Raw genomic sequence first — 26,288 nt, forward strand, 5'->3', positions numbered from 1 at the left:
AAGGCAAACTATGGACATAGTCAAAATGATGCATGTACAGCATTCTTATCAAAGTCGAAGCCCGAAGCTAGAATGGTCTGCTTACAGGGAGGCTCTCAGCTGACTGAGAAATGGCAGCTGTAGGGTATCACAAAAACAAAACACAAATTAGTCTCATATCTTGGCCGGGAAGGAGTGCGCGGATGTTTGCTTAGACATGATGCCTCGCTGTAATCACTTTGATCAAAGTGCTGACAGTTAAGTCTGCGACAGACTTCTCAGATTGTGCAAAATCCCAAATGTGAGCTGCTACAAACAAAGAACTCTTAATTAGCGTTAAGATCACAGAGGGTATGCGAAGTGACGGAGGTTGCAGTTCTCCTTCGGTTTCTGTGCATCAGTCATGCAAGGTTGAATTCATGAGTCGCAGATGGATGATGTCGTTGCTAGTTCTCTGCACATGCACAGCATTTATTTATTTATTTATTTATTTATTTTTTGGGGGGGGGGGGGGGGGTCTTCTGGGGCTGACTCTCAGAAAGACTGACAAACCACACAGAAGAAGAGTTCACGGTGCATGTGATCCCATAGGATATCACAATGAGTCATGGAGCCCTGCTCAAAACAAAGACATACAACAGGTCTCTATAATTCAATACATTTTACAAGTGAATGTATTTAAACAAAAAGCATGAGTCACTTTAAGGCACAAGCACCATAAACATGAAGGAATCGATCCCAGGGACACCAGAGAAACAGAGGTGGTTCGAAGTTACGTGTCATTTTAAAGTACTTATTACCCGACTTGAGTATTTCTACAATAAATCATAATAATGTTTTTTTCTTCCCATCTATATTTAAAGCAATATTTTGAGACATACTGTAGGGCTGAGTGACTATCATGAGAATTAGGTGAAAGTATTACATTACATTAACACCACCCTTCTGCCAGAAAACTGTTAGCATACGCTATCAGGAGCTAACTTAACTGTCACCCAGCAGATGGTAAACCTTAGCATTAGCACAAAAGGAGTCATAATGCTAATGGACTGCAGCCAGGAGACAGTTAGCTAAGCCTAAGACGGGAGGGAACAGCTGTATTAGTCGCCATCAGCCAAATGTAGGTAAATATTCGCTCTCCTTTAGCTCCATTTTCGGTTTCTATAACCTCCTGAGGGAATTATCTTACTCTTCAGCTGTTAAATGCTTGGCTGTTCATTAGCTGTACACTTACTGCCTTTAACTGCAGTGCAGATAGCATGCCAGGGGTTTTTAGACCTGGAAACCAAACAGAGCTGCAGCTTATGGTTCTAACTCTCTCTGTGTTTGTCAGAGATTGTCATAGAAAAAATGTATTTATTTATTTTTGATCACAATAGGGATGCAAGTGAAATAATCTGATTTGTCGCCTTTCACATGGGATTAACATGATTAGAGTAATTTAGCCTTTTCTGTTTTCTGGCACCAAACGTGCCAACAATGAGTGACCATCAGAACTGGACCACAGAGGAATGGATGAAGGTAGCCTGGTCTGATGTATACCATGTAATCCTTTCATGGAAACAGTATTCCCAAGATGCCAGATATCAAAGCACACCTGGTCTAGTGGACTCGATGAATCAGAGGTGTTTTCGCAGCAAAAGGGGGACCAACACAATATCAGGCATGTTATACCCGATCAGTGTATAATAATACAACTGGTTAGCTGGTGTTGTCTAAAGCCATATAGTGGACAGTCTTCTTTTCTTTTGTATATTTCTGTAGCTTGAACCATCTTAAGGGAAATCTGACATTTGCCCGAAATCTGATTACTTTCAAAAACTTCTCTTCTTCAGCCAACTTCAACATGCACTTTGCCCTATATTTCTTCTGGGCTTTTTAACTTCTGTACTTCAGGTGTTAGTTCATCATAAATGCTCTTTGAATTCCCTTTTTGGTCAATAGTTATAAAATACTTCTTGCACTTCTTGCACTGTTTACAACTTTCACGTCGACAATTTAAATATACATGTAGAAATCTGACTACTGCCCCCTGTGGACACTGTCGATTAATAACCTCAGCCAGTGACTGAAATATTGTCTACAGTTTTTGAGCAAATGTGGCAGTTTTTGATCAACAATAACAGCCTGAGGCCAGAGGAAATCTCAAGATGATGCAACCAAAGATAAAAAAATAATTATCAACTGGCCTGTATTGTGGATGGGATGGGAAAACTCAAATTCTCCCATTCCCAGTTCCCAGGAAGTGAAGCGTGTGATGATGGAAATTAAACAAAGGTATAAATCAGTGGTTCCATAATTTCCTTAGGGATCAATAAAGTATTTTGATTCTTATTGATCAATTCCAAATAGTTTTTGCCACAGGGCTCTGCTGTTATGTTATGCAACTGTTCAATAAAAGCTTCCCAAATTGTCTCTAATTACCCCTAACATGAGATTGCAAGGCACCTTGTGTTTCTTCCCCCAGCAGACAACAACAGCACGCACAATATTCAAAATTATGTACAACGATTCGTCAGAGGGATCTATTATCATACAGGCAGCAGAGCACAGAGTGCAAAGAGCAGCAAACTTTGGCAAACTTACATATAGTTGCCTTTGTTTGTACTTGAGCCTTTGACTGCCTTATGGAATATAGGCTGCTGATAAAGTGCGTGCATCCATCCCCTTCTGTCTTGGGCCATCTGGATCCAGGCGATGCCATGGCAGTCATCCCGCCTTCATCTTCCCTTCAGAGCAGCACATTGCCACCAGCCAAATAAATTTTGGATGCGGCCAGTAAATCTGTCTGCTCTACCAGCCACTTTGGCAGGTCACCAAACTCATTCAGCGGTTCTTTTCTATTCTGAAAATCTAGTCAATTGGCAAAATACTGAAAGTTTTGGGTAGATTTTGAAGGCTTAGCCGGTGTAGCCTCCTTACTTGATTGACTTGTGAGCTTCACGTCATACCAAGTTTCCCACCCATTGTTGCTTTGGTTGTGTTTGTCGGGGCATGAACTCCAATGGATTGCACATGCTCGCGCGAGCATTAATCACGTATTCCTTCCTAAACGTTTGCTCATCTTCAGCCTGCGCTGGCTGCGATAATCACCTCCTCTGAATCATTTCTCCATCTTGGATAATTTCAACTCATTATTTCACCTGTTGTTCTCTGTGAGAGATGATTCAGCCTCTTTAGCACTTCCATGTTTGGCTTCCCATCACAGTGAGACTCAAAGTTGAATTTCCCTTGGTTTTATGGAAGGGAGGAAAGTCTGGCCAGGTTTCCTGCACATCACTCCAGTGTTCGTTGAGTCAGTAAAGACATATTTAGAAGGCAGTGCCAGGAAAAGCACTGATAGTTATGCGTGGCCAACATGAGAAAAAAATACACCCAAACGATCCGTTTCATCTCAGCACTTGTTGATGTTTCCTGCTGCAACAACTGCTGCAGGTGTGCATGTGCTAAACACACCATTTCCTTGCTTTGACAGATGCTGCTCTCCACTACATGCCACTAGCTCCAATCCTTGGAGAGCCTCCAGTGAAACAAACAACATTAATAGAGAACATAAAGCTACACAGGGTCCCCACACATTTAGAACATATGGGGCACGCGGTGCATGCTCAGATTGGAAAAGGGGGATTCATCTATTTCAAATGGAAGGCTGGAACTGTGCAAGGAATACGTTTATTCCTAAACACTGTCTACATTGTGTTAGGAGACGGACATGTGAGTTACTGATGATCCAACAGCGAGAGAAGTGGAAGCAGAAAAAGCTGCACATGCATAGAAGGACCATTGTAATGTAGGGGGTACTGGCTCATGTAACATTTCTTCAATTATTATTACAGGCACAGGTTTGAGCAGGAATAGTGTGGATATGTTCCTTACAGATTTCTAAAAAACCCAATTATCTCTTCAAACATGATGACTCTGAATCCAAAGGGAGAAACTCTTTTTACTTCAGCTCCTTGCAGCACTCTGCAGAGTGCTGGAGACGAGCAAATGCAGGGTGCTTTGTGGTACTAGCTCACTGCGAGTGAATAAAGTCGCTCAACATCCCCTCATCGCTCAGCATTAGAAAGTCAAATTGTATTTCTATATTTAGCTATCTGTCTCGCAAATGGGGTGGAAAATTATGGCATTTGACAACAGCTTGTTAAGAGAAATTGTAAAAGGAAATGCTTTTAGGTCGTGTGGACGGTTTAATAGTCTTGACTCTTCTGCCATGTGCTTGTCCGTGGTGAGAGAGAGATTGTAAAAGCAATTATAGAGAACCAATGTCGAGCTCAGGAAGAAATGATCGGGTTATGAATATCGTAGTGCCGCCACTCCATATAACTGGCAGTAGGTGCATGGTAGTGTAAAACTTTAAAAGGGGCTGTCAAAGGGGTACACGAGTAGGAAAGAGCAAGACGTTAGCTCTCTTGTCACAAAAAGGCAGAATTGTATCAGGTTACAATGACACATCTGACTGTAACAAACAAAACTACTGTGCAGTCTAGGGCTGAAAGTTTACAAAACCAGATATTGGGCTAATAAGAAAGTGCTAAGCCACACTAAGTCACCAGTGAAGGACCTCACACTTCTAAGCGGAACCTACCTACCTATGGGCTCAGGTTATCATAAGGCAGTGGTTCCCAAACTTTTTTCGCTGGGCCCCCCTTGTTTTACAAGAAAAATGTTCGCGCCCCCCCTCGCGCGCGCACGCACGAACACATCCTCCAACCACACACACCCATATTTTGCTCCATTGCGGTTTATTTCTCACCTCAAACATTTAGTAAACAATTAAGCAAATACAAGTAATCTGCAATAAATTACAGGTAGTAAGAAAATAAACTACTAACTCTTTTATGCTACGTCCACACCTACACGGGTATTTTGGAAAACGCAGCTGTTTCGTCCACACGTAAACGGCGTTTCGAATCACCGAAAACTGAGATTTTTTAAAACTCCTTTTTTGCGTTTACTGGACGAGGAATACAGAGTTCGTCATGCAACGTCAAAGGTATGTGCCTTTTTTCACGTCACGCTGTGTGCACGTTATTGTTTACATGAGATGAATTGCAGAATGGCAGACAGAGACGAAATACTGTTAATCTGACTGTCTGCCTGTTTTACATGCAGTTACTGTCCCTCCATTTACAAAGGCAGAGGCGTCTCGGTGTAATTATTTTACATGTAGTTGTTTTTTTCTGTGTAATAATATTCAACATTGCATCAATACATTTTTCAAAAAATCCCTCTGCAAAATGGGTTCAAAACCATAAACAACTGTTGGACGCTGTTTGTCCGGGATTTGAACCGGGGAACAAATCGCTGCAGGATCAGCCTGATGTTATTTGTATCCCGCTGTAACTTTACTGTATAAAGAGCAAACATCTCCAACATGTCAGGAGTAGTTAGTCATTACAACAAGTGTTTGTGAACTAAAAATCAAGAATGTGGGATCCTGTTTGTCCGTGATTTAAACAGCCCAGCGCTGCTCCCAACGAAGGGAAAACCAATCCTGCAGGGAGACCTACCTCGGCACTTGTGCAGGTGAAACCAAAGGGAAGATTTGCTTCACCATATTTTCTAGTCTTTGGCTCAGAATGAAGTTGGTTTGGAAACATTTTCAGCGATGCTTCATCTCCTGCTTTGCGTTCGTGTGGGCGCCCCGTGCTAGCAGTGTCCAAGCTTGTTTATTTTTTTTTTTCCTCTTTTCATGCCGCGCCCCCCCTGCAATGGCTCTGCGCCCCCCCTAGGGGGCGGGCCCCACACTTTGGGAATGTCTGTCATAAGGTGAGGTAAAGAGTTGCTACACTTTTATGCCGGGCTCACACTGTGCGATTTTTGGCCCATTTTGAGCCGATTTTTGAGTCGTGCGACCGTTTTGGCGATCGGCCCGATTTTGGCCTTCATCGTGCGTCGTGCATCGTGTAGTATACGTGGGGTAACGACAAGCGATTAACACCTCACGACCAGCTCCCGATTGATGATCCTCACGACGGTCGCGAGGATTTCAAACCTGTTTAAAATCCTCGCGACCGTCGTGAGGGTGTCGCCGCAGTTTCTCACACTGCGCACGCGCAAACACAAATGTCAGCGAAAAAGACGATGCAGCACGGCAGTGCAGCGTGTGATCTGGACACAAGCGATGGAGGCACTTGTAGAACTTTGGAAAGCTCATCCGAGCCTTTTCGATGTGGCCTCACAAAATTATCACGACCACAACAACCGTGAAAATAGTAGGATGGACATTGCTGCTCAATCACAGCTGCCTGATCATGTTTTTCATTAGCAATTTAGCAAAGTTGATGGCGGTGGTGTGCGTGTCTGTGTGAGTGAAAGACAGAGGGAGAGCGAGCGACAGAATTTCTGTTATAACCTTCATTTTATGGACGCACAGTGTGAGCACTCAGGTCGCATCAGAGCATCGGGTCGTATGGTGTGAGACCCTGCATCGTGACCTACGAACTTCTAACCCCTGCGAGTCAATCGTACAGTTTGAGCAGGAGCTGAATGGCGTGACTGACAAAATCGCACAGTGTGAGCCCGGCATTAGAGAACAAAATGAAATCCTGTGCAACGGATTACCGTTACTGCTCACGATCCCGGATTGTGTGTACGCCAACTTAAACAGAACATCATTTTCTGCAGATAAACTGCACCTCCCTTCCATGCGTCACTGCTAAAAATAACTAATGATGCACACCTGCTTTCACAGTCACTGATTAGGCAAACGATCCAAACATCACAAAAACAGACATCCTCACTGTTGAGTATTGCAGCATCGACAGCGATCAACTCGAAGGAAAATGACGACGGAGGCAAAAATGTCCTTAATATTTTGGGAACTTTATTCCACATCAACACGCGGCAAAACTTTCCACATGGGTGCCGTTTTCGTTATGGTATACTTTTTTTCTTAGGGGCGTGATGACGCAGCATCCGTGCTCTTACAATGAAACAGTGCCTCCTTGTGGTGACAACTAAAATACTGTCTCTGTTAAACCACAGTAACCATAATGCAGTTAAACACTGTACAACATGAGTACACACAATGAATATCTTAACACTCACAACAGGACAGCGTTTTCTGTGTGTGGAAAGCACAAAAACAAAAAACAAAAAAGAGACTCAAACTCCACTGGCACCACTGAAACAAGCTTGTGAGACATTATTATTCGTGCAACAGAAAGTTGGCCAAAACTGGAGGGAAAAAACTCTCCATTCTGTATTTAGCAGAGCGACGCTCCAACCCACAGATGACAGGAAGCATTAGTAAACTGCACCAAGTGCAAATAAAATGTAAAAAAAATATATATATATATATATATATATATATATATATATATAAATATATAATGTATGGATGGAAAATGTTGAACATTCAGTGTGATCGTGAGGCTAGCTAAACATTTGTTTAAACTGAAAACTCAGAGGCCTAATGAGCAAAATTTTGCATAATGTTATTTCTGTATGTAAATGAAAGACAAACACTGGTTCCACTCTGAAATTGCTTTTTGAATTTATAAACTTTACAAACTCTTTTGTGATTACTGTGGTTAGCTGCTAGCTGCTAGCTGCTATCTTGTAATCCGGCTAACCAAAGTTGTTTGGCCCTCGTGTGCACCCAGTAGTATAATTAACAGAATGAATAAATGATTTAACACAAAGTAAAATTTGTGGGAATATATTTCTTCTGATATTTAAAATTACGAGGAGACGGTTAGTCAGCATTCTTTGTGAGACGTTTTGTCCCGCTCCTCCCTGAGCCTGGTTTTGCCGGAGATTTCTTCCTGTTAAACGGGAGTTTTTCCTTCCCAATGTCGCCAAAGTGCTTGCTCATAGGTGAGTCATATAACTGTATATATTACTGTAGGGTCTACCCTATAATATAAAGCACCTTGAGGCGACTGATGTTGTGTTTTGGCGCTGTATAAATAAAATCGAATGTAACTGAATTGAAGTGAACAACACTAGCTTGCGAACCAAGCACCATAATATGTGCGTGTGTAATATTTCTTAATGGATTAGCTGATGCTTGTAAACCATAAATACCACTAATAACCAAAGAAAATGGACAAGAGGCTGCAGCCTGGTAGTTTGTGGCACAGCTTCTATTGCATAAACTGAGCTTCAGGCACCAGATGTTCTCTGAAGAATCTGGTGCATTTGTGTGCAGGTTAACGTCACCTTTGCAATGTTAAAAGCAAGTTCAGCTGCTAGAGTGAGAAGGCGCATGTGCACCATGTGTTGGTGTGAAAGACAGAGAGAAATCATCCACCAACGCCGCCACTACTTAAGTGTGTAGTACTGTACTTTACAGAGGGAAGACAGGTTAATGAAAAACTATCGATTCTCTCTCCGAGTCCCAGGAGAAGAGCGAAAGCAACACTGATACTTCCGAACTTTGTTTTCACCTTCTTTTGACGTCCTGTCCCTTCAGTGGTCACACCGGTTTTAGAGGGGACAGAACAGAGGCAGGAGGGTTATGTGAGAGCAGTGATACCGTCAGTGGCGGTTAGTGGAGAATAAAGAGAAGACAATGAAGGTGAGGGGAAACGGAGGGAGGCGGTCAAAGCTGGCCCAGCTCCGCCTCCCTCGTTCAGACAAAGAGACGTGAAGCAGCCAAGTCAGAGAACATTAAAATCTTGTTTTACTATTTATTTTTTAATCAGAGCAACAATTAATGCTCCATAGTCTTCATTTCATGAAAAAGTGAAACCTACCAGTCTTTACATGTCCTGATGGGTACTTTTTTGTATGTAAGACAATCTATACAGCTTTCTGTGGTGAAAGAAAGAGCTTGCTGAATAGAGAGAGAGAGAGAAATTGACTTAAATGTGGGCATACTGCCCACTTTAATACAGACACAGGGACATGGTAATTAGGGCTGGGTATCATCACTGATTTCTAGAATCGATTCAATTCCGATTCACAAGGTCCCGAATCGATTCAATCCACGATTCGATTTAATTCGATTCGATTCACTTCGATTTGAATCTGGGAAATTTTGACAGTCAGAAATATTATATTTCAGATCAGTACAGTTACATATTTTTGTATTTATAAAAAGGAAGCTGACACACGCAAGACTTTATCAAAGGTGTGAGCGTCACAGTAGATCAAAAACGAAAGAAAACCATTAATCAACACATGAACATAACCTCTGAAGTTACCGCTGTTTTATTAGAGACACGGCTGAGCGTTTTGCCTTTTGCATAATTTTAAAAAGTTTAAATTTGTTCAGTATTGAACGGCAGAAATTAGGTTTTCTTTTCAGAAGTATGTAAAATGAAAAGAAAAAAAACGTCGGCCGACAGCCTGTAAACAACGGTAGACTTGTGCGTAACAAGCAAGCGAATGATGCAGAAAATAGTACAGAGAGAGAGAGCTGTGCATCGTGGTCAAAGCAAAACAGCAAAAGTCAGAGTGAATCCATGACGATGTTTATGTGAAGCGTAGTTTGGATCTTCTTTTGCTGCTGGTTCGGTCAATATTGTTTGGAGAGACATCAAACTAACAGCTTTAGAATCAGCGCATAAAGGACGTGAAAACAAAGCGCGGACCGCCGACAGATCAGAATCAGCGAGCTGTCGGCTTTCAGCCCCAACCGTGAGAAAGGCGACATCTAACTGATTCTGATCTGCGCTGTGTGTTTAAGTCTTTGTGCAGAATCCGTGTTCCTGCTCTCATTTACTGTCTTAGCTGTTTGGTGGTTGTTGAAATTTTCTGAGACAGAGATTCTGGCATTTCGGGCAAAATAAATTTATATTAAAAAATCGATTCAGGATTTTAATGAATCGATTTTACGTTATCCAAGCCAGAATTGATTTTAATCGATAAATTTATTATAAAAACCCACCCCTAATGGTAATCCCCGTCCCTGTGCCTGCAGTCCCTGTCAGTCTCTTGTCGATTGGCTTCTGAGAATTTGTCCTCAAATCTGTGACATACTTTGATGGAGGCTGTCTCAGCTGTCGGTTGATGCGTCTAACAATCCAAATGATGGTCCTAGAAATCAGGTTTTACTCATTCATTAAGTGCCACCAAGTCAACTTTCTAAGAAGACTGGCCCAGAGGGTGTAAGAAACAAGCTGCAAAGGATGACAGAGATCAATGGCAGTGTGACAGAGACTCTGCAGACCTCCACCTCCACGTGTGGTCTCTCTTAAGCCCGAGGTCTCGCTGTGGGCCCATTCTAGGAATCAGTGAAGGGAGAAATTGTCGCCCGTCAGCAATCAAAGAAAATCAGCCCCTGCCAGGAAAAATTCACGGTGTTATGTTTTGATCCTCCCTCGTCGGTTGCTGGTGGGCGTTAAGCAATGAAACAGACAGGAGATGATAGTGATACATTTAGGCATCTGTTAACAAGATGCACCTCAATAAGCACTTTGATCCACTAACTGCTGCAGTAAAGCTGCTCGGTGGAAAAACTACGCTTGTGACGGCCAGGACGTCAGATATCGGTGATTCGCTGGAAAAAAGAGACTGCACGTTAGACAAACGGATCCATGTTTTCCATTCCTGCCTGTAGCCAACTTTGTAACGGTCCCTTTCCACATCATCAGGTGCACCATTCGTATGCAGAGTGCTCTTCATTGAATTGTTCTGTTGTTTCCGCTCGATAGATTTATTCCTCAGGTCACTCCACTGTTGAGCCTGTTGCAATTAGAGCACATGAACCTAAGAGGAGGTCTCTACCTTTTCTCTACAGCTGTAAGAGGATGACAAAGTACTGCTAATTTAACACCCCACAAACACAAACACCCACTTACACATTTGTAAATTACTTGCATTATTTTGCTAATGTACTGACCTCATGTAAACCTTGAGTGACACTAACGATATCAGCTTAAAGATTTGACATTTCAGAAAGAGCGTGTATGTGCTTTGTTGGTAAAACCTTAGTCGTAAACAACTGGATATTATCGCTTTCACTTCACTGCTGGCACGGCGTCGAATTTTGCTGTCTTGGAAAGCTCCTCACCCTCCAGCCCGATCACGTTGGCTGGAAGATGTTATGTTCTTTTTAAAAATGGAGAAAATAAAATTTAGACTCAGAGGAAATGTTAATAAGTTCTCACAGATGTGGCAGCCTTTTATCAGTTACTTTAACTCATTGAAAACACTTAAAGCAGGCTAAACTTTTGTACCACAGGGTTCCCTTTTGTTATGGTTTTGGGAGGGAGTTGATTTTATAAATTATTTTTTGTTTTTTGTTTGTTTTGTTTGTTTGTTTTCTGTGCGTGGGTTGTTGTTTTTTTGTTTTTCTTCCTTTTTTTTTTCTTTCTTTTTTCTGTTTTATTGTTATCATCCGAATTTTAATGGCCTAATTTGTATTGATATATGTCTTTATATCGGTTGGTACTTGCTGTATTGGGCCTGATATGTCAAATTACATGTGCAAAACTTTATAAATAAAGAGGGGGGGGAAAAAGAAAAAAAAAAGGAAAAAGACACGTGATTAAATGACCTTGTGCACCGAATAAAAACTTTTTTTTTTAAATGGATACTTATCTGATCGTTTATCTACAAGTTCAAACATAAAAAGGGGCAATAATTGTTCTGCAGAACTGTAACTGATATATTAATATGCATATTGTTTAAATTTTGACACATTTTGACCCTGATTGTTTTATATTCTGTTTTTTAAATGTCCTTCTCCTGTATTTATTATATTTATCAGTTCAATTTTATTTATATCAAATCACAACAACAGTCAGTTCCCCTGCAATAATAAAGAATAATAATAATAATAATAATACATTTTATTTGAGGGCGCCTTTCAGAAACCCGAGGTCACCTTACAAAAAACACAATTAATAAAAGGAACAGTAGTCATAAAATACATAAAATAAGTTAAAATTACAAAACAGAGCATGACAACAGATAAAATCAGCATTAAAGCGAATAAGCCAGTTTAAACAGGTGTGTTTTGAGCTGTGTCTTAAATACGGAGAGGGTGTCAATATTTCTTAGTGCAGGAGGAAGAGAGTTCCAGAGCCGGGGAGCAGAGCGACTGAAAGCTCTGCTCCCCATAGTGATAAGGCGTGAGGACGGAACAGTAAGATGAATAGCAGATGATGATCTGAGAGGGCGGGAAACAGTGGTGATATGGAGCAGGTCACACAAATATGGAGGAGCAGATTTATGGATACATTTGAACGTGAGAAGTAAGATTTTAAAGTTTATCCTGGCTTCTACGGGCAACCAGTGAAGCTGCTGGAGAACTGGGGTAATATGAGCACTTAACGGAGTACGGGTTATGATCCGAGCTGCAGAATTTTGAAGAAGTTGGAGTTTATGAAGGGACCTTTTAGGAGGGAATTACAGTAATCAATACGGGATGTAATAAGACTATGGACAAAGATAGCAGCAGCATGGGGAGTAAGGAAGGGACGGAGTCGGTTAATATTACGTAAATGGAAGTAAGCAGACCGGGTTATGAAATTAATGTGAGACTGGAATGAGAGAGTATTATCAAGTATGACACCCAAACTCTTTCTCTAAAGAGAAAACACCAACAAAAAGAAAACTCCTTATGAGCAAGCACTCATAGAGCAGAGTGAAGGAAAAACTCCCTTTTAACAGGAAGAAAGCTCCAGTGGAAGCAGGCTCAGGGAGGGACAGTTATGGGGGAGAGAGGATAGAGATAAGACAAAAAACACACTGTGAGCCAGAGATTAATAATAATTCATGATCAAATGCAAACTGGTATATAAAGACAAAGAGTGAAAGGAGGTGAGTGAAGAAGAAATACTCGGTGCACCATCTAGCAGCCTAGGCCTATTGCAGCATGATTAAAGGAGGATTCAGGGACACCTGAGCCAGCCATAACTATATACTTTATCAAACAGGAAAGTTTTAAGCCTAATCTTAAAAGAAGAGAGGTGTCAGTCTCCCAAATCCAAGCTGGGAGCTGGTTCCACAGAAGAGGGACCTGAAAGCTGAGGGCTCTGCCTCCTTTTCTACTTTTAAGTACCCTAGAACCACAAGTAAGCCTGCAGTCTGACAGCGAAGTGCTCTATTGGAGGAGTATTGTATTTTATTTAGATTTTCACTCATGCACGTTTATTTCAGTCACTCTTTGTTGCAGGAGATGAAACTGCAGTGGCAAAGGGACTTGTGTCAGGATCTTATGCATGTTAGGTGAATGTGGTAACCACTACACTATGATAAGGGCCTAATGTTTTGTAGGCAGTCAAACACCCTCCAAAATCTTCATTAACGTGCTGCGTTTTATCTATGCATCATCAGTTTTTTTGATAAATAATAATAATACAAAAAAGCAACTAGTTAATATACATGTAAATCAACAGACACGTTAACCATTGGCCCTCGTGTCCTGCATGTAGACCCCCTTGCAGCTTTCCTGTTTGTCATCATACTAGGTCAATGCTATGCTCTTTGCCACTGTTGGCCTCACTATGCTGACAAGAATAGGCTCCCATGATCCTGCCGTAGTTCTTCTGAACCTCAACTTTACACGTCCAAGAGGAGATGTGGTCAATCGTCCCTGACCCTCAAGAAATTGATTTCATGGAGTCCGGAGACTCTTCGAAGTTTAGGCTGTTTAACTGAAAAAAGGTTCGTTGATTTATTAATAATGTATTAAATAGGGGTGGGGGAAAAATCGATACTGTGTAGTATGGTGATATTTTGTTTGCTAATAATGTATCGATGCAGGGACAGCAGAAATCGATACTTTGTTACAAAAAAGGTTTTTGTGCTCTGACTTCAGAGCATGTTGATCCTTTTTCTGAGCAAGAATCCTGACATTCCTTCACTGTCTAAATGTGTTTAACTTGTTTTTATGGCAGCAATAAACATGACAGTTTACTTATTTTAATTTAAGACATGTTTTATTTTAATTAAGTTTAAAACTTTTTTATTTAATGTAAAATTATATTTTGTTTTAATTTACTTTCAAATTCTTCAGTTGCTGAAGGGGCTGCATAGTTTTCATAAACTGCATAGTTCAGAATAGCTATAATTGTACCAGATGGTTGATTCAGTTAAGTTGGACTAGACTGTAATACAAACCGTTCAGTTTGTCAACAATAAAACTGAAATGAGAGAAAGACTGAGTGTGAGACTTTGATATTAGATAAAATGAATATTGATAAAGTTTACCTTTATGTACAGAATCTGAATATCGCAAAATATTTTAAAAAATTGCAATAATATCGTATTGTGCGTTAAGTATTGCGATAATATCGTATCGTGGGATGTATGGTGATTCCCACCTCTAGTATTAAAGCAAATCCACCTCTTTTATTAGAAAGGACACATTCACAAATGTAGCAGCTCGTAAACTAAGGAGCAATTTTCCAAAATAATAACAACCCCCCCCCCCCCCCCAAAAAAAAACACAAAAAACAAAAAACACCTTCATCTCAGAGTCTCTGAACAAGCACAATTTCTCGTTTACACAGCCTCTACAACTGGGCGAGTCCAGGCCCTCTTCCATATAAATCAATAACAGCACTCAGACAGCCTGTGCCTGAAAATGATTCGCAAAGTTCAACAAAACTAATGTGGGGGAGCTTATTGACACTGAAAGCACCGCAAGGTTGCAAACAGTCCAAACATGGTTTCTAGTGTTGTTGACTAGACCACAGAACTATTACAAACCAGGACACTTCATACGTAAACACGACTTTTTCTTTCGCCAAATCAATCTGCTATTTTCCAACCTTTTACACACAAATTTCAATTCTCACACTCTTATCATCTTACTTAACAGCTTGGGCCTACTTTAAAACAGCAAACTGACAAGCCAAATTTAGGTTAACAAAAATACACACTTACAATATCAGTTTTTCTTATTATGCAGATGCTTCTCACATCTATTAAAACTGCGACTGTGTAAACAGTTTTATTTTCGTAAAAAACAGTTTCACAAGTTTCACATGAGAATGTCCTCAAGTAACACGACCGAGACGCTAATTACAGACTGGAAATGTTTTATCCACATATTCTGAAATACTGCGCTCTCATTTTATAAGATTATCAGTGTGTCTTTGCCTACAAACCACATTAAATATACAGTGTGCTTCAGACCTGTAGATGAGACTCTTTACCAGAGAACCGAACATTGTTATTCACCTCACTCAGTTCTACTGCCTTCCTGCTCTCAAGCTTCTGCAACAGGATCTTTATCTTATTTACAGTTAATTTAAAACTCAGACACAAGGGGTTTAACTGCCAAACAAAGCCCGGCTACGTTTTAAATATATTACAAAATCTTACCAATAACATTTTTAATTAGATCATCAGCCACTCCACTCTGACTTACTTTTAGGTTGAATGAAGAAGAATGAATACGGCACTTATTGTTTGCTCTTTTTATTGCATACCAGGTCAATACTATTCTGCTCGTCTTTCTGGACACTTAAGCATATATAAACAAACTTTGCATGAATAATTCAGTAGCAGTAGTATCATCCTGGGCTGACTTCGAGCACGGGGTTTAATTGCTGACCTGTCAACAATAAAAGTCTGCTGGATATAGAAACGCACTGAATACTTGTAATGTTTTGCAATAACCCCAGCATGCAAAACCACTCTTACATGGACCAAATAGCTTCTGTTTAATATTCATCAGGGTCTGTGCTAGGCTATAACTGGTCTTATATGAATAAGCATACAGGATGTAGCCCTAAATGTCAGGATTAAATTACATGAGTGATCATAAAGTTAAAAGCTGCCCTCCTCAGACATGCACTTACCATGTGGAGGCATTTGTATACTTCTTATGTATGATTACAAATATAGATTCTCTACATTCACACAGATTTTCTATATATACATATATTTGCATGGCAAAATGATCTCTTTATTATAGGCTGTATGTGGGAGGAGAAGCCTCCGGTCAGAGGTCTGTGCCGAGCTTCTTGTAGCTGCTGTCTAATCTACCATCACCTCCCTTAAACAGCATGTGCACAGCTTCACTCCAATGCTGCGTCCTTGAAAGTGCGACTCTTGTAGAATGGAAAGAAGATGGAAAAGAGGCAGAATGGAGCAGAGGAGGGACGAGCAGAGGAATTATTCAAACGACGGTTAGATTTGTAGCACCAAAAAGCTCCTCATTAGCATAACTTCAAAACCTCGCTGCTCCAGTCTTAATAATACATGCGTTTTGAGCCTCTTCGTGAATCACCTCACTCTCTGTAATACTGCTGTTTTTCTATTTGTTATGAGGCAATGGGATGTGGATTGTGTGGAGGAGAAACACACTCTTCCTCTACCCTCGCCTCGTGCATTCAGACAGTGGGACGTCTTAATCTTTGGTTTATTAAACATGGCCTTGCGTCTTATCAGAGAGACAGACCAGTCATACCAATTAACATTCCAGCACAGGGTTTCTGCATCAGGAGAACAGGAGGTCAATCTCTCCTCCTTCCACCCACAGACAAATATAAACACACACTTACACAAACACTATAGAACGAATGCTTGAACACATACAAAGACTGCAAAAAAAAGTACATTTAAAACATAAATAGAAATCACAGGGTTCAGCTCACAGAAGAGGGTGATACTTCAGTGTCAAGGCTACCATAACAAGGAACTATATAGCAGCGGGCTGTATCTGCAGATGATATGGGCAGAGTGAGGACAAAGATGTTTATTCTGGCCTGGATTCACCGGGTCATTCTGTCCACAAAGTAACAGCAGAAAAGGGGAACACATGGTGCTTAGGACTAGGGATGGGTATTGTTTAGGTTTTATCCGATACCGGTGCCAAACCGGTACTTTTGAAACGGTGCCGGTGCTTAAACGGTGCTCAAACCGGTGCTTAAAGAATGGAGAACACAAAATTGGTCCAAAAACCTCATGTTCAGCTGTTTTTTTTTGTAAAAAGATAACAATGTTAGCCTTTTCTGCAGCTATGGGGCATATATGGTATCACTCTTGGCTGGAAGCAGTGCTTAAACAATGGAAAAAACACAAATTTTGTCCAAAAACCTCTCATGTTTAACTGTTTTCCACTTTTTCTTTGGTCATTTTAGCCTTTTTGGCCAGGGTGAAGGGAGTATCTGCCACCAAACAAGAAGACAGCCGCATGTAACTATGACAATGTTTGCTAGTTCACCTTACATGCATTAATGTAATAACGTGGTTAGCCTACTCAACGTAAATTACACACGAACAACATTAAGCTACTCACGCAGAGAAGAACGGCTGCTGCTGCATCATCATCCTCATCATTTCTGCTACACTGGCAGGGCTAGGGGCCAGGACTCTCCTCTTCAGGTTTTTGGGGGATGTTGCTAACTCCGGGTCCGATAACAGGCACCACACCCGCAGTAGATGCGCTCGGTGTGAGGTCTCGCAGCAAGCTATCAAATACGGCGCATTTTTCGGCTTTTAAAAAAAACGCTATGCGTCGCCAGGTGTTTCATCAGATTCGAGGTGTTACCTCCTTTGACAGTATCACAGTATCACCTTAAAACACTTGTTGCAGCTGCTGAGTTTGCATCTTTTGCTGTGAAGTACAACCAGACTTTTGACCGCTTCGCCTTGGGCATTTTTAATCTGTAGCTCTGCTCTAAAAGAACGTACGTACCTGGACCCGCCTACTATCCTCGGAAACGTAAAATGATTGGCTAGAATTCAAAGTGTGTGACATCTCAGGAAAAAAAAGCACAGAAATAAAGCACCGAAATGTGCGCAGCTTTTCGGTCTGGTTACTACCGTTTATGTCAGAACCGGTGCCATCATGGCACCGGATACCGGTACCGATCCCTACTTAGGACTGCTAGTGATACAGAGACAAATAGCAAATATATTAAATCTTAGTGCATCACAATTCACATCTAACATTAGCAAGACACATGAGTAACAAGTGATAGCTATGCTAGTATCATGTCAATTAAGTTAATCATCTGTATATACAGTCAAGTGAAAAACACATGTAAAAGATCCAGTAACTTGTAGAAGCATGTTTAGTAGAAATAACTTGAATCAATCATTTTCTGCAGGATTTCTCTGTCATGCTGTTGGTGGAATTTTAGCCTCTATTTTTTACAACATTGCTTCATTTCATTGAGGTTTGTGAGCTTTCGTTTATGCACAACTCTCTTAAGGTCACGCCAGGTTGAGGTCTGGACTTTGACTCTGCCGATCCAACACCTCAGCCAATCCGTCTTTCTGCTGTAGAGTTACTCCTGTGCTTGCAAGACGCAGCTTGTGGGCCAAACTTTAGCTGTTGGACAGATGGCCTCCCATTTGACTTTAAGAGTACAGAAGAGTTCATGGTTGATTCAATGTCTGTAAGATACCGAGGTTCTGCGGCTGCAAAACAAGCCCAAGTCATCATCCCTCCACCACCGTGATGTATGAGATTTTTGTGCTGATTTGCTGTGTTTGGTTTTCTCCAAATCTGAAACTGTACATCACGGCCAAACAACTCCAATCTGGTCCCCTCCAAAGGACACTGAAGTGTCCTTTGGAGCATTCACATGCAAAGGACACTGAAGTGTCCTTTGGAGGGCAAACTTAAGCTGTGTTGCCGTCTCTTTTTAGAGACAACAGGTGTTCTCCTGGCAGGTCTTCCAAAAAAGCTATACTTCATGAATTTTAACACTGAAAATCTTATTGGAGGCCTGTAAAGACTGACATGTAGTTCTTTGGTTGGTTGGTTTTCTTTGCAGTTTCTTTGAGTATTGCACAGTTTGACTTTAAGATGAATTTGCTGTGACTTCCTCTCGGAAGATTGTGGCATTGTGAATGCTCCAGACTACAAATTCCCAAACTTCTGCTTTTATAGAGGTGCACACACTTGCTGCTGATCAATTACTCATGCACATTTGATTATCGCCACCGTAGAGTACTACTCTCTTAATTTCTTTAATTGTCAGTAATCGTCCTTATAATGGTCCATGATTCTACTTATTTACTGCTACGTTTCCTCAGACGACTATATCAGAATGACTTTGACAGTACGTCCACATTGAAAGGCATCCTTGCACAGATAAACAAAGCAGTGTTCATGGAGGACTGTGCCAGTGTGTAGGTCAGCCAGCAAGTTGTTCTCATTATAGCAACTCTTTATTAGGTTAAACTGAACCAGAATTATCTTAAACTTCCAAAACCATGAGTTACATAGTGTATGATTGCAGTTATTGTATACTAACACGCACTTATTTTCATTCATTTTCATCAGATTGGTTCAAGCATCTGATAAGTTTGCACATTCGATAATTTATATTTGCACCAAAACGACACCCTTAATAAATTAAATCATTTAAAAACTGCATTTTGCATTTATTGGGACTATTTTTGTCTAATTTGTTTGCTGATCGGAAACATTTAGGTGTGAGAAATGTGCAAAAAACGAAGAAATCAGTAAGGGGGTAAATATTTTTTTCATGGTGCCGTATCTCATGTAACTGACATTCTGAAGTGAGAATATGGTAACTTGACTTTTCATCAGTGCAGCAGAATAACAACACAGCGAGCCTATTAATTCAGAGTCTCTCCTTTGGCACTTAAGAAGAAAAGACTTTGGCCGATGTCCTCATATGTCATTTTTTGTCATTTTTGTTGTAACAGGCAAAATGAAATTGCAGCATTAAAACAGAATTAAGGTCTCCGAAGGGCTGCAGCTATAATAGAGAATTCATACAAAGTGAAGGCAGTGCAGGCAAAAGAGGTCAAAGACTGAATAATGAATCTAATGAATGGCAAATTAAAACGAGGGTTTTTAAACACAATCCTTTGAAATTTAAGATGCTATTGGTGTTGATAATTGGACTACCTTTTCTCTGCTGTCAAGAAGGAAATTTCTATGCAAAGCATAACAACGGACAATGTCACCAGATTCTTACCAAAGAGTACAGAATGTATTTAGCAGAGTGACTAGTAACAAAAAAGGACCTGAAAGCTTTGTATGCTGCCAGTTGGGCCCATTACTGAAACTCTAAACTACACTATATGTGATAATAAAGCACTAAGCTCCACACAAAGCTACTACCAAATCTTTCCCCGACTCCGTCAGTGTGTGAGGCCGTGAGTGTGCAGTACCCATCAGCGAGGCATGAAGGACAACCAGTCGTACACACCACACAGGAGATCCCCGGATTAGTCATGCTCGCCAGCTCTCTGCTGCTGCTACCCTCTAATGCATCAACGCCCCGCATCCAAATACAGTCTCAAAACATCACAGCAAGGGCAGCATCACAGTGCTTCTACAACAGCTCTGTCACAGCTTGCGCTCATAGCTAATTATTGTTGCAATAACAGCTATCAACATGTATAAAGCATGTAAGGAGTGCCTGACAGTGTGTGGAAAATGCTTCACGGGGACATGAACATGTGTTTTCTTACTAATAGGCATTGCAGTTGAGTTAAGCATTGGAACATCACAATGATGCTGGTTGTTTACTCCACCTTTTTAAAAGCAAAAATGCAGCTCTGTGGCTGTCAGTAAATGCTCTGCATGGCTGTAGGCTGAGTTTGGCTGAAGTATGATCTGGATATTACTGTTTCTGAGTGTCAACTAAACTGAGAAAACTCTGTGAAGCCTTACACCTTTTAACAGTGCTAACTACTGCAAACTGGTTAGCACCGATGCCTCACAGAAAGGGGATTCTGCCTTCAAATCTCCTGGTCGGCTGTCCTTTCTGGGTGGAGTTTACAAGTTCTCTCTCTGCTTTAGGTTTCCTGCAGAAAATCTCACTTGAACCTGATGCTCGGCACAAATCTTGCATCTAATTTGTAATGTTAAACAATTTGGAACAAATTACTGTACAAATTATGGCCAAATACTTATATTGCCGGAAGGTGTGTAACGAATCTGTTGACTTATTTGTGCTCCACCATTGAGCAGCTCTGCCATTAATACAGTGTTAAGTGAAGTGTGTACTGTTGCCTGCACACAGTGACAGCAGCACGGTTAGTTAGATGAGGAATTACATTTTAACCAGCTGGAGTCACACAAGAGGAATGCATCAAGACAGCCATAAAACTGCAATAACATGTAGTCAGTCTGCTATTGCTTTGCAATTGACTGCGGTCAAATTGGCAACTGCATGCAATTTGCTACTGCAGAATACAAGCAGCTGGCAACCACTTGAGTCGAGGCTCCTATTGCAAAGAGACGTGCCATAGGTGAGTTGCACTCATCAGTGCAGACTCAAATTGAACACAGTACAGTAGAAATCTGCGTTTACACATTAGATGGCAGTTTTTTGCAAAGGTCCACCAATCACGCCACAGCCAGTCCTCCAATCAGGAGGTTGGTGGATGCTGGTTCCCTGGTTTCTCCATGTGTCAAAGTATCCTTGGGCAAGATATTAAACCCCAAAGGATCCATTGAAGTTCGAGTGTGTGTGAATGTTAGTGAATTGGATGAATGAGACTTGTAGCAGAAAGCACTTTGAGTGCTCTAAATTGAGTAGAAAGGTGCTTTATAAGTACCAGTCCATTTACTATTCACCAATCTGTCTGAGAGTGACTGCAGTCAGTCCGAGTCAGACCGGGAGACAGGTTGCCTCCCATTAGATGACCTGTGCAATCACCTTAAGATCAACTACTCGCAATGAGTCTCTGATAAAAAACAAAAATAGTGCTATCACTGAGCAGTTACCAGTTTTTGCTAATCGCAAAGAGCTTGTGTTATTTTGACTATAGTGTGATGGAGACATAATTCTCCAATTCAGATTTCGACATGGACTCCAGGAATCCTTCTCCTATGTTGTAGTCCTTTGAAGTATGCTTGAAGGGTACATTGGTAGTTTGTGCACTGTGAGATAAAGTTTCTGAAGAAGAATAAGACAGCCTCACTTACCATCTGAAGTGGAAATTTACTTTGCTGTGACACAAGCAAACACAAGCAGTCTCACAGAAAATGCCCAGTGGAAGGACATGCATGAATGCTAATATTAATATACATCACCAGCTTTAATGCTAGGGAGCTGATCACTAGTGAATTTAAAACCGTTAAACAAACCTTTAAGATATGTTATCTCTGTTACCAAAAGTTCAAGGATAAAACTACAGTACCATACCACAAAAGTACCATAGAATTAAAAGTAAAGGCTCATATTGTCATTAGGGAGACATGTTCACTTCATGTACGTTCCCTGAAAACATAAGTGTAGTGTGTTAGCATGCTAACAAATTACAATAAGGTGATAAACATTTTGTTCTAGCATGCAGACATTATGGCATTTAATTCAGATAGGTAAAACCATGACTAGAGAAAGAGAAATTTTAACACAGACGGGCTTTATCGTGACCTTTTTGCCAGCAGACTAAAGTTTTCCACAACATTATCACAGAGGAAACTAAAGACAGCAGCCCTCCCGGGGTGGCACTATAATTTGTGACCATTTAATAAAACACCCACAATTGTCACCCAAGAAGCAGCCCACTGGAGATAAGTGCATGTTCTCTCTGGACTGCTCTGGAAGATGTAATTATTAGCAAAAGTGCTATACAAACCGACTAAAATGGAGCAGTTGGTCCCAAGGTATTTCCAGTGTTATTAATGTGCTGCAGTGACAGAATGGGAATGTAATAAATAGCATCAGGTTGAATATGCAGTAGATACACAGAAATTGTGGCTCCAGCTAAACCCCACCACATTCATATTTCGGGATTCTGCAAATATGAGCTCTACACACCATCCATATCTTCAGCACCACACTAATTTTGTTCAAGTCAAACATACAATCATCTAAGAAGCCTGAAAAACCTCTTGTTTTTTTTCACCGTCAACTTCTCTGCTGCAGCTGAAATGTTGGAAATGGCATGTTATGAGTATGGTCAGCCTCATTACTGTGGTAAATGCAGACGCGAAGGCTTTATCATTACAACCTGTAATTTCCTAAAAAGATTGCACATTCAGCTGTGGACTCGAGTTGACTGCATGGCTGAAAACCCATTTCGCGCTCTGTCTCAACCAATTCATGGTGCCAGATCCAGTCATAAAAAGCTCCTCTCACTTGCCGTACATTAACTTATTAAAGTCATCTTTCGGCAGACCATTAATGTGCCTCCAGTGCATAAAATGATTAACAGTGGCTTCAGTCTAGTTCTGCCGTTGAATGAATCAAAGTGTGCAATAAACATCATTTGAACACTTCCTGAAGCGGAGGGGAGAGGATGTCATGAAATCATTTCAGTAACAACATGGCCTAAGTGTCACTGGGGCTAGCAGTTCTCTTGAGCAATTGTTCTGATTAATCATGTAAAAAAGAAATCTAATGTGAAAGAAGCACAAATAAACGTGAGAGTGGGTTTCATAAAAAGCACGATTACCTCTAATAAATACTCCTCTATCTCAATTCTTTGGAAAACTGACCATACTGGGAATTCTGACCTATGGGCCAGCAGTTGCTCTTCCTTCAGATAAAAACAAAACACCAGATTCTCAAAGGTGTCAGTGTGAAAGAGACAAAAAGATGGGAGAGAGAGAGACAGACAGAAAGCTGTTGAGTTCATCAGTGGGCTGTGGGCTTGTTGGCCCTTAGAGATGGGCTGTGTGACTGCTGGCTGATGCTGTCTTATTAAAAGTCCTCCTCTGCACATTCAACAGCACTGTCAAAAAAGGAATCTTCAAAACTTTGTTGAAACAGTTGCTGAATCGCAGGACAGAGCTGAGCCAACTTATAATGTCTGCCATAAGCATGGATTTTAAGCTCAATACTTAGCGCCGCCAGATCCCACTAAAAGAGAAGGAACCCTTTGACTCTGCACTGACTGGACAGGTATTTGTGAGGCTTATTCTCTCTCCCAGTCACCTATTTTCACTTACTATGCTGTACTAGTATACATAAAGCTAACCAAGCACTATATAAGCAATTTAAATCATCTCCAGGGGCAACATAAACAATATACACATTAAGCCATAGTCACACAGGCCTAAAGACTCATCAGACACCATCTGGTAACCACAGGTTTAGTGGGAAAATTTGGAATTCCCAACTCATCGACCAGCAGTTGCTGACTGAAATTGGTCTCAAAAAGAAAAGCCACTCAGGGTTTAGTACAGGGGCGGGCAATCTCAGTCCACGAGGGCCGGTATCCCTGCAGGTTTTAGATCTCACCTTGGGTCAACACACCTGAATCACATGATTAGTTCGTTACCAGGCCTCTGGAGAACTTCAAGACATGTTGAGGAGCTAATTTAGCCATTTAAATCAGCTGTGTTGGTTCGAGGACACATCTAAAACCTGCAGGGACACCGGCCCTCGTGGACTGAGATTGCCCACCCCTGGTTTAGTATCTTGGCCAAGGATACTTTGGAGACTGGAGATTGGACTACCAACCATCTGATTAGTAGATGACCTCATTGGCCCCATGATCGGAAGGTCGGGGGTTCGATTCCCCTGAACAGCTACCCTGAGGTACCCCTAAACACTGCTCCCCAGGCGCCCAATGGCTGCCCACTGCTTCACTGAGTGAATGGGTTAAATGCAGAGAGGAATTTCCCCACGGGGATCAATAAAGTACACTTTCTTTCTTTCCTAACGAGTGACAGCCACCCTCAAGACGAATGACTTTGTTTCTGGCACGATGTGATGCTTTTTGGGATCGTTAAGCCTACGCCACCTCGTCAGACAAGTTCAATTTAAGTGATTCATTGATTCAACGAGTCTGACAGTAATCAGGCCCGGGTGTGGCTTGTCTAACTGATTTCAGATTTCCCCAAAAAATGTGATTATCAATTCTGTAGATTTGTGATTTAACAGGGGTTTCAACTTTTGCACTTTGTAGTAGAAACATTGACATGGCCATACATATTCAGGGATACAGTGATTTTGTTTTCAAAATTTTCAGTTAATCCTGGAGTGCCACATATAGAAATAACTAAATTCCCAAAGCTCAAGATCCAATGAAGTTGCCTGTTTATTTGGCCCATAGTCAGACCTCTTCAACTATTTAGTTCCCAAGTAGATGTTTCAAAGAAAATGAGAAACACCTGAGAAGGTGATAAATGACTAAAACACTCTAAACACTCTGAGAACGCAAAAGGTAACCTTCGGTGTTCCTATGGTATGCGCCGGATTGTGGATGAAATCTAGTAGAATGACGTTCCTGGTGGTATTCCAGCCCTAACCACAACCTTAATCACGTTAGATAGTGTTTTCCAAAGCGATTCATGATGAGAGCGTAAAATAAATGCACATGTTTAGATTGAGTCCAAACGGTTCTCATGTTTCCCCCTTTTTCCGAACGCGTAACATAGAAACGTGTTGGTTACCAACGATTTGTCACATAGCTTATATGTTACGCTTTGAGAGTGAAACGTGTGCTACATGAAACAGTAGCATCTACCTGCTTGTGATACAACAACATTTATAGAGTTGCAGAGACTCTACAGACCGCAAATGAAAATGCTCTTCAGCACTCTTCACCACAAATTCAACAAATTCCACATTATGAGATTACCATTACAGTATTAACATTACCGCATTATCATTACATTATTATAGTCCCACTTTTCTGCCATACACCAAAGTTTAAATCGCAAATCTCAGGTCTGACAAGTCAATTAGTCCACACAAGCCGTACACGAACAGTGACAGCGTACCGTAATTGGCCCCATGCCAGCAGATGAATATGTGGTCCTTTACTACTAAAATGGCCTTTCTTAGTGAAGCTCCAGAGAATTAATTAAACCGATGCCATTTTGAGGAGCCAAGGACTTCAGGATAAAATGACCTTGATATGAAAATGGGTCTTACAGACAGATAACTACACTGACCTTATGTCAGTCCACTTAACCTTCTCAGCCCTGCATTTATTCTGCAAGTGTTACATGGTGAACCTGTTGTACGCCGACACCCTCTGCAGGTATGGCAAGGGCTGAGGTGGACATTATTTATAACTGAAGACCAAATGCTTTAGTTTTACTGAGAAAGGTCACACTGAACTTATTATTTACAAAGAAAAATCTCACTGCAAGCTGTCACGCAAGCTTTCCATAAACACAAATGAGAGGTTTCGTGTCGGCTGCCAGTAACAAACAAGAATAAGAGATTAAACGGCACAAGGTGCACTTGATTATTTTAGTTGCTATGCAACTATAAAAAAGAAGTGCATGAACCGCAGGGTGCTTAAGGAGCAACTGAGTGTGTGTCCCTGATTTGACCTCTTTTGAAACCAATTTGCGATAAACAGTGGGTCCACAGATGGTCACTTATTACCACCTGCATGAATAATAAAGGAAAAGGTTTTTAGCACTTAAAGAGAGGGACAAAAATGAAACATTAAATTAGAAAAATAAACACTTCGCCCCTCTGCAGGAATTCTGAAAAGGTATGATACTGAGGTATCACTGAGTGGTTCTCTCCCAGCAGTCTGCTCCTGCCTCT

General features: G+C 41.0%; 1 protein-coding gene across 13 annotated transcripts in view; it reads right to left on the reverse strand.

Annotated features, from left to right (window-relative positions):
• Window positions 1-26,288, reverse strand: part of arvcfb (ARVCF delta catenin family member b) — a 299,308-nt gene that overhangs the window by 205,906 nt on the left and 67,114 nt on the right. The window lies entirely within an intron of this gene.

The sequence above is a fragment of the Neolamprologus multifasciatus genome, chromosome 12 (genome assembly GCF_963576455.1).
Source record: "Neolamprologus multifasciatus chromosome 12, fNeoMul1.2, whole genome shotgun sequence".
Taxonomy (NCBI): Eukaryota; Metazoa; Chordata; class Actinopteri; order Cichliformes; family Cichlidae; genus Neolamprologus; species Neolamprologus multifasciatus.